We start from the raw sequence: 13,635 nt of genomic DNA, 5'->3' as shown, positions 1-13,635 counted from the left end.
TTTCCCACCAGATCCATCCAGGTGGCAGAGTCCAGAAACAATAATAAGGATATTGAAATGGCTTTCTGCTAGAACAGCAGCAGCAGTGGCTGCTGTCAAAAGAGAATCTACTCAAATTTTTCAAAGGGATTAGGAGAAAGCAAAGATAATCCAGCCACCAGCTTTAAAAGACACAGGAGAGGCCACTCACATAACCAGCTCACCTTACATGCTCCAGGAGAAGCCAACACATACATTTCACTGACATTTCCTCCACCCCACAGAAAAGGGCTGATGGCTGCTGAGGAGTATGCCTTGGACTCAGCCTGTCTGCACTGGTATTGTGCTTTCAGAGCAGAGGAGGAAAACGTCTTTGGAGATGCTGTGAGACAGAGCTGGACGTGGGGTCTTCCAGTTGCCTTCTAGAGATGGCACTAGGGTAGCCCATGAGGAAGAAGAGTCAAACAGATGCTTGGACTTAGAGTGGACGGGAGAGAATCACTTCAAGAATTGTACATTGGGAGTTTTTGTATTACCACAAACATTAATTTCTACAACACTGACCAAGATTAGCACTAGTTTACAAACTCTTTTTCCTTTAATGTCTTCAAGTCCTCAAAATGTTTATTTTTTCCCATGAATTTTCAAATGCTCAATATTTTCATTGCAGATATTTCTAGAAAATTCACCACTAGCTCAGCATTTCCTATTAAATTATCATTGTGGCCATCCTTAGCAACTTTAACTTACGGAAACAGGTCAAACCACAAAAACTCACACCTACAGTTGTGCTGTATATAGATGTCCAAGCAGACAGGAGCCACACCAAGCAATGTGTGGGAGGAAGTGGCCAGAGATGTTCGCAGAGTTATTGCCTCTTTTAGACACCAAGCAGGGATCTAAATAGGTCCAACAAATGCAGCTGAAGATCTGTGTGGCTTCACATGGGAATTTTGTGGTCATCAAAGCTTCAGATTAGCATTTCAAGGGGAAAGCAAAGTAATTATTATAGTTTGTTACTAATTTGCAAACAGCCCATTTCCCACCATACATATTAAGAGTATCCTGAAGACTTGTGCAGCCTCAAGAGGAATAAAACCCATATTATAGTAATAATATGGGCAAATTACATGTAAAAGTGAGAGAAAATTATGTTTTCAAACACTGTATTACAACCTATCAGGAATCAGCCTCCCACCCAGCCAAATGTCAGGAGCGAAGAAAAGACTAATTCAGCCCCATTTTATACCCAGGTGACCCAGAAGGATGCTGGATGAAAAGGCCTCCTTGTACCAGCAGCACTGCACACTCCTGCAGTTTCATCCCAAGTCTTGCAGCAGCTGGTGCTTCCAGGAAGCCTCAGAACCTGCAGGCACGTCACTCACCCAAATCTAGGCTCTGCACAAAAAAAGAACATGTACCATAAAAATAAGCTTCCAATTCTCAGTTGCAAATAAAACCTTGAAATAGGCAACACAACTGGACCAAAAAGCTCATAAACATGACAACACATCCAAAAACTTTTTTAAAAAAAGAAAAAAAAACCATCCTCATGAACTTTCTGAGGCATAACTCATGAATTTTGAGCACTTAAGGCTAGCAAAGATATACAAACTCCTTGTAAAGACGCACAGCTAGGTCTCAGAGTTGCCAGGTCACAGATACCACTTGGACTCAACCAGAAAGTGGCTGCTTTTGAGCATCCACCTTTCCACAAGTCACTGCCACTTTGGTTAAGTGCTGCTGTTGGCAGTCGAGGCCCTGGTACAGGATCCTAGTTGAGCTGTTCCCAGCAGGTGTGGCATCCCAGCCCTTTCCCTGGAGGAGGAGAAGAGCCAGCCACTCCCACAAGACAGGGCTTTATCAGCGAGCAAGACTGGGAAAGCCCAACTGCAGCTACTAGTACCACCTTTCTGAGTTTTTCAAAATGCAGCCACCTCTGGGGGAGACCCACAGATTCCTCCTCACAGCAAGTTTGGTGAGTAAGAGGAAGAGTTGATAAAGGTCTGCTTTACACAGAGTTTCTGCACCCTAACATGTCCCTAGCCTACACCTGTGTTTTCCAACAAAATCCCTTTTGTGCTTTCCCCCTGCTGCCACTCCTACAAGGAAGAGCTCCCAACAGCCACCTCCAAAGTGCCTTTGTTGTTTGTCTTCAAGCCAGCCTTCAAAGCCTCCTGAACCACCATGCAAACAAACAGCTTGTCAGCACTTAAACAGCATCTCTCCTGAGAGACATCCATAGACCAGCCTCCTTATCAGTCCTCACACACTCCTATCTGCAACCCCTTGTCTTGGGCTCACTTTGCAAGTGGTCTGAGGACCAAACCATTTTGTTTTGTTCCAATGCATTCCCTGACATCCTGGAGCACAACTAAGACTCTTTGGCCTCACAAACCAAGTAACAGATCCTAAGAAAATGACCCCATTAAGAGTTAACCTGAACGTGTGTAGATCCCCTGCATGTGTTATTAATAGGAACTGAGAAACTCTCTTGATTTCTTCTATTTTCACAGTCACATTTTAGTTCCCCAACTGATCTATAACATGACTTCATAGAACCACAGAATGCTTTAGGTTGGAAGGAACTTTAAAGATCATCTTGTTCCAACGCCCTGCCATGGGCAGGGACACCTTCCACTATCCCAGGTTGTTTAGAGCTCCATCAACCTGACCTTGAACACCCTCAGGGAAGGGGCAGCCAGCTTCTCTGAGCAGCCTGTCCCTCACAGGGAAGACTTTCTTCCCAAAATTCCATTTCACCCAGCCCTCTGGCAGCCATTTCCCCTTTCCCTGTCACCTGCCTTCTGAAAAGTCCCTCTCCAGCTCTTTTGGCACTGCAGAGGCTCTAAGGTCTCCTGGAGCCTTCTCTTCTCCAGGCTCAACAATCCCAACTCTCTCAGGAGCTGGGAAACATTACCACATCCTTTCTAAAAGAAAAGAAAGAAAATAAATCTGGAATCACAAAAATAAACCATCTGGGCCAAATACTACCCACAAGTGAACTACCCCGGATACAGTTGGTTATTTATCCTGATTTTTCTGCAGGAGCAGCACATGGCTGCATCACCTCCCATGAAAAATTTTGCTTGCAGGGACTTAGTTCACAATTCTCCTAACCACTCATGAGACCTAATCTCACCTCTCAACAGAGCCATCTTCAGTCTTACAGAACTCTGTTACCTCCTCAGCGGAACAATTCACCCACCTGTGAAGCAGGGACAGTACCTTGGTCATGGCTGTTAGGAAGGTATGTTCATCTCCATTTGGGATACATTATTTGATGACAAAACAACCAGAGGGAAAAAATGCCACTGACCTTCTCCCTGTTTTTTTTCTCTTTTTAATTGGTGGCAGGAAGATCTCAAAGTTTGTAAGAGTCATTAGACACTATCATGGTATACAGAACTGATAATGATGAGCAGTTTAAAGCATATTCTATTCCTTTAGCTCAGAAAAAATAATTATGACCAAAAAAATTACAGCAAAGTGAAAAAATGTCATAATTGAAATAAACCATGAAGATCCCACATGAGAAGCATACATTTGGAGACATCATTTATCCCCCAAATCTATGGCTACTGTAGTATAAAGTTAAATTGCTTGCAGTTCTTCCAAAAGACAACCTGTTTCTTGGAGGTATCAGAACAATTTGGGATCCTGCAGTTGCTATGGCAACTACTGCTGCATCCAACAGCAAAGTATTGTGTGTAGTTAGATAAATCTACTTAAGTTATATCTGCTCTGAGTTTCCAAAGCTACAGCAAGTTATTATGCACCCTTAAAATAAAAGAATGTAAATTGAAGAAACATGTTTCAACATTGAACAACAGTGCATAGAAAGCACTTTCTCCATAAACACTGCCTTTCAGGGCATGGTCATCATGTACCTTTGCGAGGTTCCTTAGGTAAAATTCTTATGGCAAATACATGTATTTATTCAAATAAACCAAAGTGATATTAGGATGACGTCTCAGTACAATAACACAACTGCATGATCTCTGTGCATCTTTTGAAATTACTCTGGTAAACAATAGGGTTTTCCTCTGGCATTTGGTATGCATTTGCTGAAAAAAAAAAAAAGGAAAAAAAAAAAAGCAACCTTTAATATAAAATAAAATGCCCTGAGATGCACCACTTTATCATTCTAGGTCTTTCATCTCCTGCCTCCGAGAGCCACAACATTCCAGGGAAAGCAGACTTCTGTTATCATAGCCCAACCACACAGCAAACACACAATGCCCTCCATGTAAATAGCCTCACCAGTGCCAAGGCCTCCATTTCCTTTTCCATCCCTTTGCTTTTCATAAAGGACTTCCTGCAGGAACACAGGTTATTTGCAGTTCGTTTGCATACTATGGGGAGAAGCTCTAACACACTTCATAAGTGCTTCATTTGCTCGCTTTATCTCAGCAGGGATAACCAGCATATGAGCCAAGAGCCTTTCCCGGATGAGAGGTATCTGCCAGCAACCAGCTGACATTTTTTTCAGTTTAAAAGATTACCTGTTTTTTTGTAGTAATACCTAAGCACAGATCTACTCTGAAAAGATAGCAACAGAAAACTAAACCATTTCTCAAAGGCAAAACAATAGACCCAGAGACCTCTCAGGAGTGAAGCTTGGAGACTGAAACAAGAATCACAATCTCTGCAACGCTACTGAGGTTCGAACATTTAGTTCATTAAAGCAGGGAAAGCCAACTCATCGTTTCTGATTTCGCCACAAAAATGCTTTTATGTTTTGTAGTTAAGAGAAGCTACACCATTCACCAGAGGGGTTTTTAAGAGCCTAAAATCATCTGCACTAACAAAACCTGGACATGCTGGAGTGCCAGGCAGTGACACTGCAGACATGAGAAAGGAGGACTCAGGGTCCTCAGCTGGTGACAGCACCCTGCTGCTCCTGGTCACAGGCCCAGGGGAGAGAGCAGAGCTTCAGCTGCCACCTCCCACAGGGATGCACAGCCACGTGGCACCAATCAAAGTGCTCACAAACACACCTGTGTACAAAACCAAGCGCTCTGTGGTTCTCAGACGTAAATTAAACGGCTTCAAAATTAGTGGAAGAGCAAGAGAGCCCTTCTGGTCACCTGGGTTCCCTTCAAGGCATGGTATTATTTGAGTGTATTTGACTGTTGGAGTATATGCTCTTTGGAGAGGGCGTCTTCTTTATGCACGGGGATTTTAGCTGTAGGAGCCGAAGGAGGACACTGGAATTGCACTGGAGACACCTTTTCCCAGTTAATGCAGCATCCCCAGAGACCAGAGCAGCTGAAGCAGCGCTGAGCCCTGCCCTCCTGAAGGCACAGCTCCCTGGCACACCCCGAGGCAGCGCTGCAGTGCTCCCTCTGACACACACAATGGAGAGGAGCTTCACCTTTTACTGCTCTTCCACCGACAGCACACAACGAGATCAAAGAGTTGGGTTTATTTTTACATTTTTATGACTTTTCCCACCCCTTTGCTACCACGCTGGCGGCATTTCCCACCCCCAGCACCGTGCCCTGGCTGACCCCACAGGGATGCCTATGCCCAGGAGGGCAGAGATACAGTTGCTATGGCAACACTGCCTCCAAATTTTCTGGCCTCCATGCATGTAACATATTAACCTTATCATTTAATTGCCAGATGAATTTCAGGGTGGCACACAGAAAATCACTTTTAAGTAGATTTGCAGAGTAGTCATCCTGACAGGCAGCATTTCTGCACATCAGGGCTGTTCTCCTCATTACCCCACCACTTGACCCACAGTGCAGAGGTCCTTTCTCCCTCCACCAGCCAAAATCCTCACAGGAGTCTCTGCTAAAGCCTCCTGCTTTCCTCTGCCTCACAATCCCATCCAAAGCCATCACCCCTTCTCTGTGATCAGCTGGAGGCACCGTGCAGGGACAGGGTGGGCTCACACCCCAGTCCAGCCTGGAGGAGCCTCTTACAGGATCACATCCTGCAGGAAATAAATCCTACGGCACACAGGGCCTGCCCTGCTTAGCCCAAGGGTGCTTCCTCAAAAATCTGTTCTTGCAGAGAGCTCTCACAACAGGCAGGCAAAGTAATAAACCAAATTCTTCCTCTTTCATAAGGATGCCATGGAAGGAGAGCGGGGACCTGTCCCCTTCAGCTCCTCACACAGCAATATTAAACCAGCCTCAGGAACACCTCACCCCCTCCCACCAAAGCCACCAGTCAGAGCTGCTGCCCAAAACCACGATGAGAGCAAACAAACCACGCACCTCCTGTTGATCCCAAACCTCCTGGAGCACGTGACCCCACCAAAAACTTCTTGTTTTCACCATGCCTCCTCTGTATAGAATTTCAGAGATTAAACACCTACCCAGACCCCAGGGAGTACTGCACAGAATTCCTTGGGCTTGTGGACTATTAAACCTGAAAATTGATTTTACTGGCTCTGTAATTTTCTTGACCATTTGCAGGAGTGAGAATCAACCACTTACCTTTTTTTTCACTTCAGCCACTTATGAGCACATGGGGGAAGGAGAGAAGTGGGAGGAATCTATTTTATTTCTTGGCCACTTAAACTTGTTTATTCTAGAAAATAGCATCCAAATGCATTTTCCAAGAAAACAGCATGATACTACCTGCTATCAGCAGCAGGCATGGAGAGCTCTCTGCTCAAGAACTTTCCATGGAGTCACAGAAAGACCAGCTTCTGCCAGGAAAGGGACCTGAACCAATATGAAAACAAGAATACGTGAGTTTATTCACAGCTACCGTGACCAGTAACTCCTCACTGAACCATATAAGTCTGCAAGTTAATGCAGTATTACATAAAAAGCATTTCCATTCATTGCTTCTCAACATTCCCAATTTTGGAATTCAATGTATTACTGAAGGCTATTGTTGTATACATAAAAATCCACATGTTCAACAACAAAAAAAAACCAGTCAGGAAACAGAATTCACAGACAAGGCTGGGAATTCTCTATTAAAAAAATAAACATCTCAAGTGTGCTGAAGGTAGAGAGGCCACACCAGCTTAGAATGTTCCAGGTGCAAAGGTGACTCTCAACAGCTCTCTCTGGGCACTGCCAGTTTTATTCTGAAGGAAACAGAGGGCCAAATGGCAGAAGACACGATGTGTAAGCTGGTTAAATTTGGCTGCCTCTGTTCCCATTGTGTGTCTGCCATCACAGTAGATATTTCCTACTTCTGGATGTTCTGGACAATAAATATTTACAGGAAGGTCATTAGGGCATGGCAAATCCTGACAGAAGGGCTGCATATGCCCCCGCAGGGGCATGGATCTTGCAGTATATGGGATGTGCGAGACACCCTAAGCAGGCAAGGGTGAGTCCCACCTCTGGCTGTCTCTCGAGCTCATTTGTACACCTGCTGCTGTGCCCTGGCTCGGCACCTCTGTGCTGACTGCACCCCGAGCAGCATCTCTGCCACGCTCACCCCAGACAGCTTGTGCTGCTGCTTGGCCTCGCCAGCCCAGCTCAGGAAGTCACCGAGCATGACCAAGTGGAACCAGCCCCGCTCCAGAAGGCAGCACAGGAGGGAGGGAAGGGAAGCGCCAACATTCCCAAGGGGCATTTCCCTTCCGTGGGTCGCTGCTGAGGCAGACACTATTCAGCAGACCCCCAGCAGGACTGGGGCCCTCCTTCCCACAAATCTCCACGCTCAAAATGTTCCAAACCCTTTGTTTCAAGCCTCTCTCACCGTCTGCCCCATGCAGAGACATGATCACAATCCTCTCTCTCCACCACCCTCCCTGTGCATCAGTCTCCCCTTCCATCACGAACCTGCTCCAAGAACTGTCCTTCCTAAAACCCACACGGCCCACAAAGAGAACCCTCTGGAGCTGACCCCAGAAAAAAACTGGGGCACTGAACACAGCTCTGCCTCCTTGCAGAGGGGCTGCAGTTGTGATACATGCTCTTTCCTTGTGGTTATAGCCTCTAACCTGTTTGCTGTTTTACAGCAGCCATGTAACAGCTCGAGCACTACAAGGATTTTTCTATAATATCCTCTAAATCCTCTCACATCTGCCTCCTGCTAAAATACTCCTTGTCCTTGCAGAGACACACACTCTCTCTGTCCAGTCTTACTGCTGTAGTCACTTGAGCACACAGACTTCAGTTACCTGCAAAAATAGAGAAATAGGCCCTCAGTCCTGTTTTAAATAATGAAATATAGATTGCCCAAAACCCCCACATTTGAATGACAGCCTGAACAGTACTCACTTCTTTCTCAGCCAGCCACTGTCTCCTCATCTGTAAAATGGGGCAATGGCACTTCTTGCATCTGAGCGACAGTGTTTGCAAACATTAAGAAACGACTCTGCAGAAGCCAAAAGGGAGTACTCTATTTGCATGCAAATTCATGTAAAAAATTAATCCTCACGTGGTTCCAAAAACACGATGCATACAAATACATTACTGCAAGCCTAAGAAATTTAGCTTTACAAATGCAGCCAACTGTTTTCTACATTGACTGGGGGGAGGAGAGGAGAATCTGACAATGCACCTTCCCTTCTTTAACTGTTAACTCTTTATTCTAAATCTAATATTGATCCTTAATTTTCTACCAGCGTTTTGACTGCAAGAGAGCAGGGGACAAACAGGAGTGGCAAAGACAATCCATTTATTTCACTCTTTCTTCACTCCTGGGGTCAGCTACTCCCTCTCTGAATTAGTGCTAGACCTGCTTGAATAGCTGAGAATGAACCTTCCACAAAAGTGTGGATTTACTTTTACTAAATCCTCTAAGTATTAAGGCTCTTCACACCATTTGGTCTTGAAGTGATGCAAGAGTGAGGTGTGGACACCAGTGACAATAAAGCACCATCTGGCAAAGTGAACTCCAGGCAAACAATGACAAGCACAAGTGAAAAGAATTGCAATGATTTCCACAAACATGTGAAATACTATAAACTGTGTGACTTAGCAGCTTCCTCCTCCTCACAAGTAAATAAACATGTCTGCAGAAGGCTGTTTGGTTCTGCCTTTTACGTGAGCTGAGAATACACAGAGACGACCCTATTTGCATTCTGCTGTTTAAAAAATATATGCAGATTTGTGAGCAAGGGGGAAAAAGGGCGAGAAAGAAAAAAAAAATAAGAACTAACCAGACTTCACTTTTTCTTGGTTCTTTACTGTCAGGGTGATGTACTGGAAGTCTTTATTTCTTTCAGCTTGGGCCCCTCAGTAGTTCATTCTCCTTCCAGCCTGTTCTCATGCCTTTCTTATCACCTGCTGAGGCCTTGATCATGGACAGAGCAGACAAGCAGCAGGGGACAATTAGAGAGGAGTTCAGACTTTGATCATTTGACCATATGTGAATACAACAGCTGACCACATGTTTTAAAAGACAACTAACTTAAAAGTATTAAAAAAATCACAAAGCAGGCATAGATACTTAAATTTACATTTTAATTATCTGGCACAATGGCGCATTCAACTTTGCAGAATATTGAATTTTTCTTCCTAAATGTACACATGTACACATCTCCAAAAGGAAAATCAGCACTTTGCTGCTTCTCCAGAGCCCAAATAAGCATAGTATCATTAAAATAAATATTTGGATTATTTAAAACATAAACAAACATATCTATCTAGTAACTTACAGTTTTTACTGACAAAAAAAATCACAAATAATTTGTCCTGCAGACAGCCCAATTTAAATAGAATAACACTGTATTTACTTCTAAAAATACCATGTATTTAATAGTACACAGACATACGACCCTGCATTATTACACAAGTGATTTTTTTCTCCTGAACCTCTCTGTTAGCCTTTAAAACTTAATATAGAAATACAAGACAATTTAAAAGCTCAGCTGTTGTAGGGATTTGGTTCTTATTGCTTAGCTGCCTGCTTTTTCCTTAAAAAAAAAAAAAAAGAAAAATATCTTCATTTACTGAATTGTTCAATCTTTGCTAAATCTTTAAGTTATCAAAGCAAAAGATCCAGTTGTGAGCAGTTTAACTGCAGCCACCTGACCCCAAATACTTGGGAAAAATCTTTGCTGGAAATTTTTGTATACAATAGAAGAGTTATCATCATTTGTGAAGATACAACATCCACTTATCTCCTGCACCGACCAGATAATTAACATATTCATGAAATGGCTATTTACTCTCAAATAGGAGGATAATAGAAAAATAACACCAATTGTTTTGGCAGCAGTTTGTTTAGGAGTTATCTGAGGCAACAAATGTTTCTTTTGTAGTTGTGGAGGGGCAGAAATCCTCCTTTCTGTAAACACTTCTGTCTTCAGCTTTCCTTTCTCCCCAAAATTTGGATACTACCAAGGAGAAATTGTGGAAATCAGTGAAAGGAGAAGGAGGAGGATTTAAAAATTAAATGGCAGTTAGTTTTCTTTGGATAGCAATTGTTTGCATATTTTTATTATAACGGAAACCACAGAGTACAACAATATTTTGGAAAATGATGTGTTTTGCAGAGTACAAGAAGGGCTGTACCACATGCTGACTGAACAAAACAATGGTACTAATGGGGCATGAAGGGTGTGTACAAAATATTTTAAGAGGCTCAGGCTATTCCAACACACAGGCTTATTTTTTTCCTTCTCTGACTGGACTATAAAACGCCTCCTTGTTGGCCCAAGCCTGCCCCTAATGAGGGCAGAGGGCTGAGTGCTGCAGCAGCTCAGGCTGTGCCTCGCTGCCACAGCTGGACAGCAGCAGTGACCACCCAGCAGCAGTGCAGGGCCGGGGGCTCCGGCCGCAGGGCAGTGCTGGCCACGCTGACCCATAGATCTGCTCTGGCCACGCTGACCCACGGCCCTGCTCCGGCCACGCTGACCCACAGATCTGCCCCAGCCACACTGACCCACGGCCCTGCTTCGGCCACGCTGACCCACGGCCCTGCTCCAACCACGCTGACCACAGATCTGCCCCAGCCACACTGACCCACGGCCCTGCTCCGGCCACGCTGACCACAGATCTGCTCCGGCCACGCTGACCCACGGCCCTGCTCCAACCACGCTGACCCACAGATCTGCTCCAGCCACGCTGACCCACGGCCCTGCTCCGGCCACGCTGACCCACGGCCCTGCTCCGGCCACGCTGACCACAGATCTGCCCCAGCCACACTGACCCACGGCCCTGCTCCGGCCACGCTGACCCACGGCCCTGCTCCGGCCACGCTGACCCACGGCTCCTTCTGGCCACGCTGACCCGCGGCCCTGCTCCGGCCACGCTCGGGCTGACCCCAAAACATCCCCAGGCTCCCCTGTGGCCCGCAGCATGTCCCACCTGGGCAGCCAGTGCCTCAAGGTGGCCTCGAAAGCTGCCGAGGCCCCTGCAGCCACCAGCAGCTCAGAGGCACTCTCAGCTCCACCAGCCCAGCCCTGCCAGCCCCACGGGCACCTTGGGCACAGCCGGCCACGGCAATGGGTGGCCATTGCAACAACATGCTCTGTCTCCTTGCTGGGATTCCGAGCTGGAATGCAGCTGGAAGGCAAGAGTAAGCTCAGAGAATGGACAAGGAAACCTCTCCAGTCCTGGAAGCTTATCAAAAGGAAAAAATAATCAGTGTGGTTTTTGTCTGCACCCACTGAACCTTTCTTGCTTGCAATATTAGAAGATATTAAAGCTAATCAAATATGAATTATCAGCAAATTTGCCACTTGCTTTTTGGCCTGAGGCTGAGAGGGGAGTGGCAGAGGGTTTCTGGGCTTTCCCAGGTTACCCTGCAAGGATTTGGGGTTGTTTCCAAAACCAAAGTTCACCTCCTTCAGCACCATACAATAGCTTCAGCCCTCCAAAGCAATTGTTCTCACTGAGAATCTTCCTGCACCTAAGGGCTCTCTGTAATAAAATATGGATGCAGTATTAATTAAATATAGATGCAATTGCCTCCTCCTTTCTCTCCTTAGCTGCTATCATGAACATTAGTGCAGGCGCCTAAGGAAAGCCTGGCTAACGGGGAACAGCTGCCACACTAATTAGGCGCCGTGCTCTATCAGCCAGGCCCAGGCCCAGCAAACAGCCACCTGACTTCTCCCCGGCCATCCCCACAGCCTGGCACAGCCTGGCACTGGCCCTGGGGCTCCAGCCCAGCCTCAGGCCAGGAGAAGACACCACAGAACAGAGGGGGTCACCTCTGACCCCCAGCAGGTTTTGGTTGAGCTCCCTAAATGCCACGAGCTTGTCTCTGTGCTGAAGACACTGCTGATGGGTCAGTTGGCAAAGCACTTGGAGATGTGCTTGGCAGCACTGCCATCTTTGGAAAGGCCAAGGGAAAGCCACTGCCAAGGCACAGTGTGGCCGTGTATCAGCTGCCAGGAGTTCAGGAATCCCTACCCCAGCAGACAGTCTGCTCCCAGCGCTCCAGCTAGACAAAGCAAACCCTGAGCTGATGGTGCTGCTGGGCCCATCCCCACCCCGCAGCCACTGAAAAGAGGGGACCACCCCCCCTCCAAGAACAGTTAACCCAGTGAGCAAGAGGGAAGGACCCTGCCACTAAAAGATCCTTTGCTTTCACTGTCAGACTAGGAGGACTCCAACCTCCCTCCCCCATCCTGGCTGGGCAATTTGACAGAAGCTTTGCATCTGAAGTTGTACCACTGGGACAAAAATATTTTAAAACAAGACTGAAGAATGAAGAGGCCAAAACAGGGATAGGACATGACTAGGACCTCATATTCCACTGGCTGCAAGACTCATGTATGAGTGGGGAGACCCGTCTTCCCAGGACTGCACTGTGGCTTATGAACCATTTCTTGTGATGCCATTTCCTGTACCATGTGAGAGCAGCCTTCCTCCATGCCCACCACCACCTGCTCCCAGTTTACCAATTACCATTTAATGTCCTCCATCTGTACAATGGCAGCACTGGTACTTCCTGACCTCACAGGTATGCCTGTGTGTCTGCACGTGTGAAGATAAATATATTAAAGATTGGGAGGCATTCAGGCCCTGGGCCAAGGGGAGCCATATAAGTGCCAAGGAGACGAAGACAAATGAGGGCCATATAAATAGATGGCTGGAGAGCTGCAGCCCCGAGGCTACAGGCAAGAAAGGGGCAGAGGCAGAGACAAACCGTGGGAAAGAGCCCTGTTTGAAGTCTCTGACAGAGCACCCCAGTGCCGAGGAACAGGGAGCAAAGCCCTGCTCCTCACACTGTGAGCTGTGCTGACACCCCAGCCATCAGGAGGCATCCCAAGGAGGAAGAGGAAGGGCTGTCAAAATAAGCCTAGCTTTAGAGCAACAGCAGATAAGGGAGGCCAGTAACATGCAGGAGCCCTGCCATGGCTTCTGGAGAGGTGCCAGAGGTGTAAAATGGCTTTGGCTGCCAGCACAGGCAGCTCCTGGGCTCTCCTGGCACCACCCCAGCTCTTGATGCAGACAGTTTAGGCAGGAAGCAAGGACTGGGCAAGCAGAGGTGTCCCCACTCAGCCCATGACACACGGACAGTGGCCAGGAGCAGATCCACCCCCTGCCTGCCTCTGCATCCCCAAAACTCCACGGACTTCAGTCTCCAGCTCTGCCAATCCTGCTATGAAATGCACTTTATAAAGTGTCATAAATCATAAAACGCATCTCCCCCTCAGATCCACTGCCTCTTCTGCAGCTACTGAGGAAGAAAAAAGGCACCTGGGAGAAATCTGGCCCACAAAGGTTCACAAAAGACTGCACACAGCGCCTTACTGGCAAAGAAAGAAAAAAG

The 13,635-nt window shown here is 46.5% G+C and overlaps 1 long non-coding RNA gene across 1 annotated transcript; it reads right to left on the bottom strand.

The window, feature by feature from the left end:
- Positions 1-7,880: 7,880 nt before the first annotated feature.
- On the bottom strand, positions 7,881-9,153 carry LOC115915022. The gene is made up of 3 exons (XR_004061464.1): positions 9,068-9,153; positions 8,184-8,280; positions 7,881-8,083 (listed from the first exon to the last, which is right to left on the bottom strand). It is a non-coding gene; the product is annotated as an uncharacterized LOC115915022 (long non-coding RNA).
- Between the last annotated feature and the right edge of the window lie 4,482 nt (positions 9,154-13,635).

This window comes from Camarhynchus parvulus, chromosome 4A (assembly GCF_901933205.1).
Source record: "Camarhynchus parvulus chromosome 4A, STF_HiC, whole genome shotgun sequence".
In the NCBI taxonomy this organism is placed as follows: domain Eukaryota; kingdom Metazoa; phylum Chordata; class Aves; order Passeriformes; family Thraupidae; genus Camarhynchus; species Camarhynchus parvulus.
This window is presented reverse-complemented; position numbering and strand designations above follow the sequence as displayed.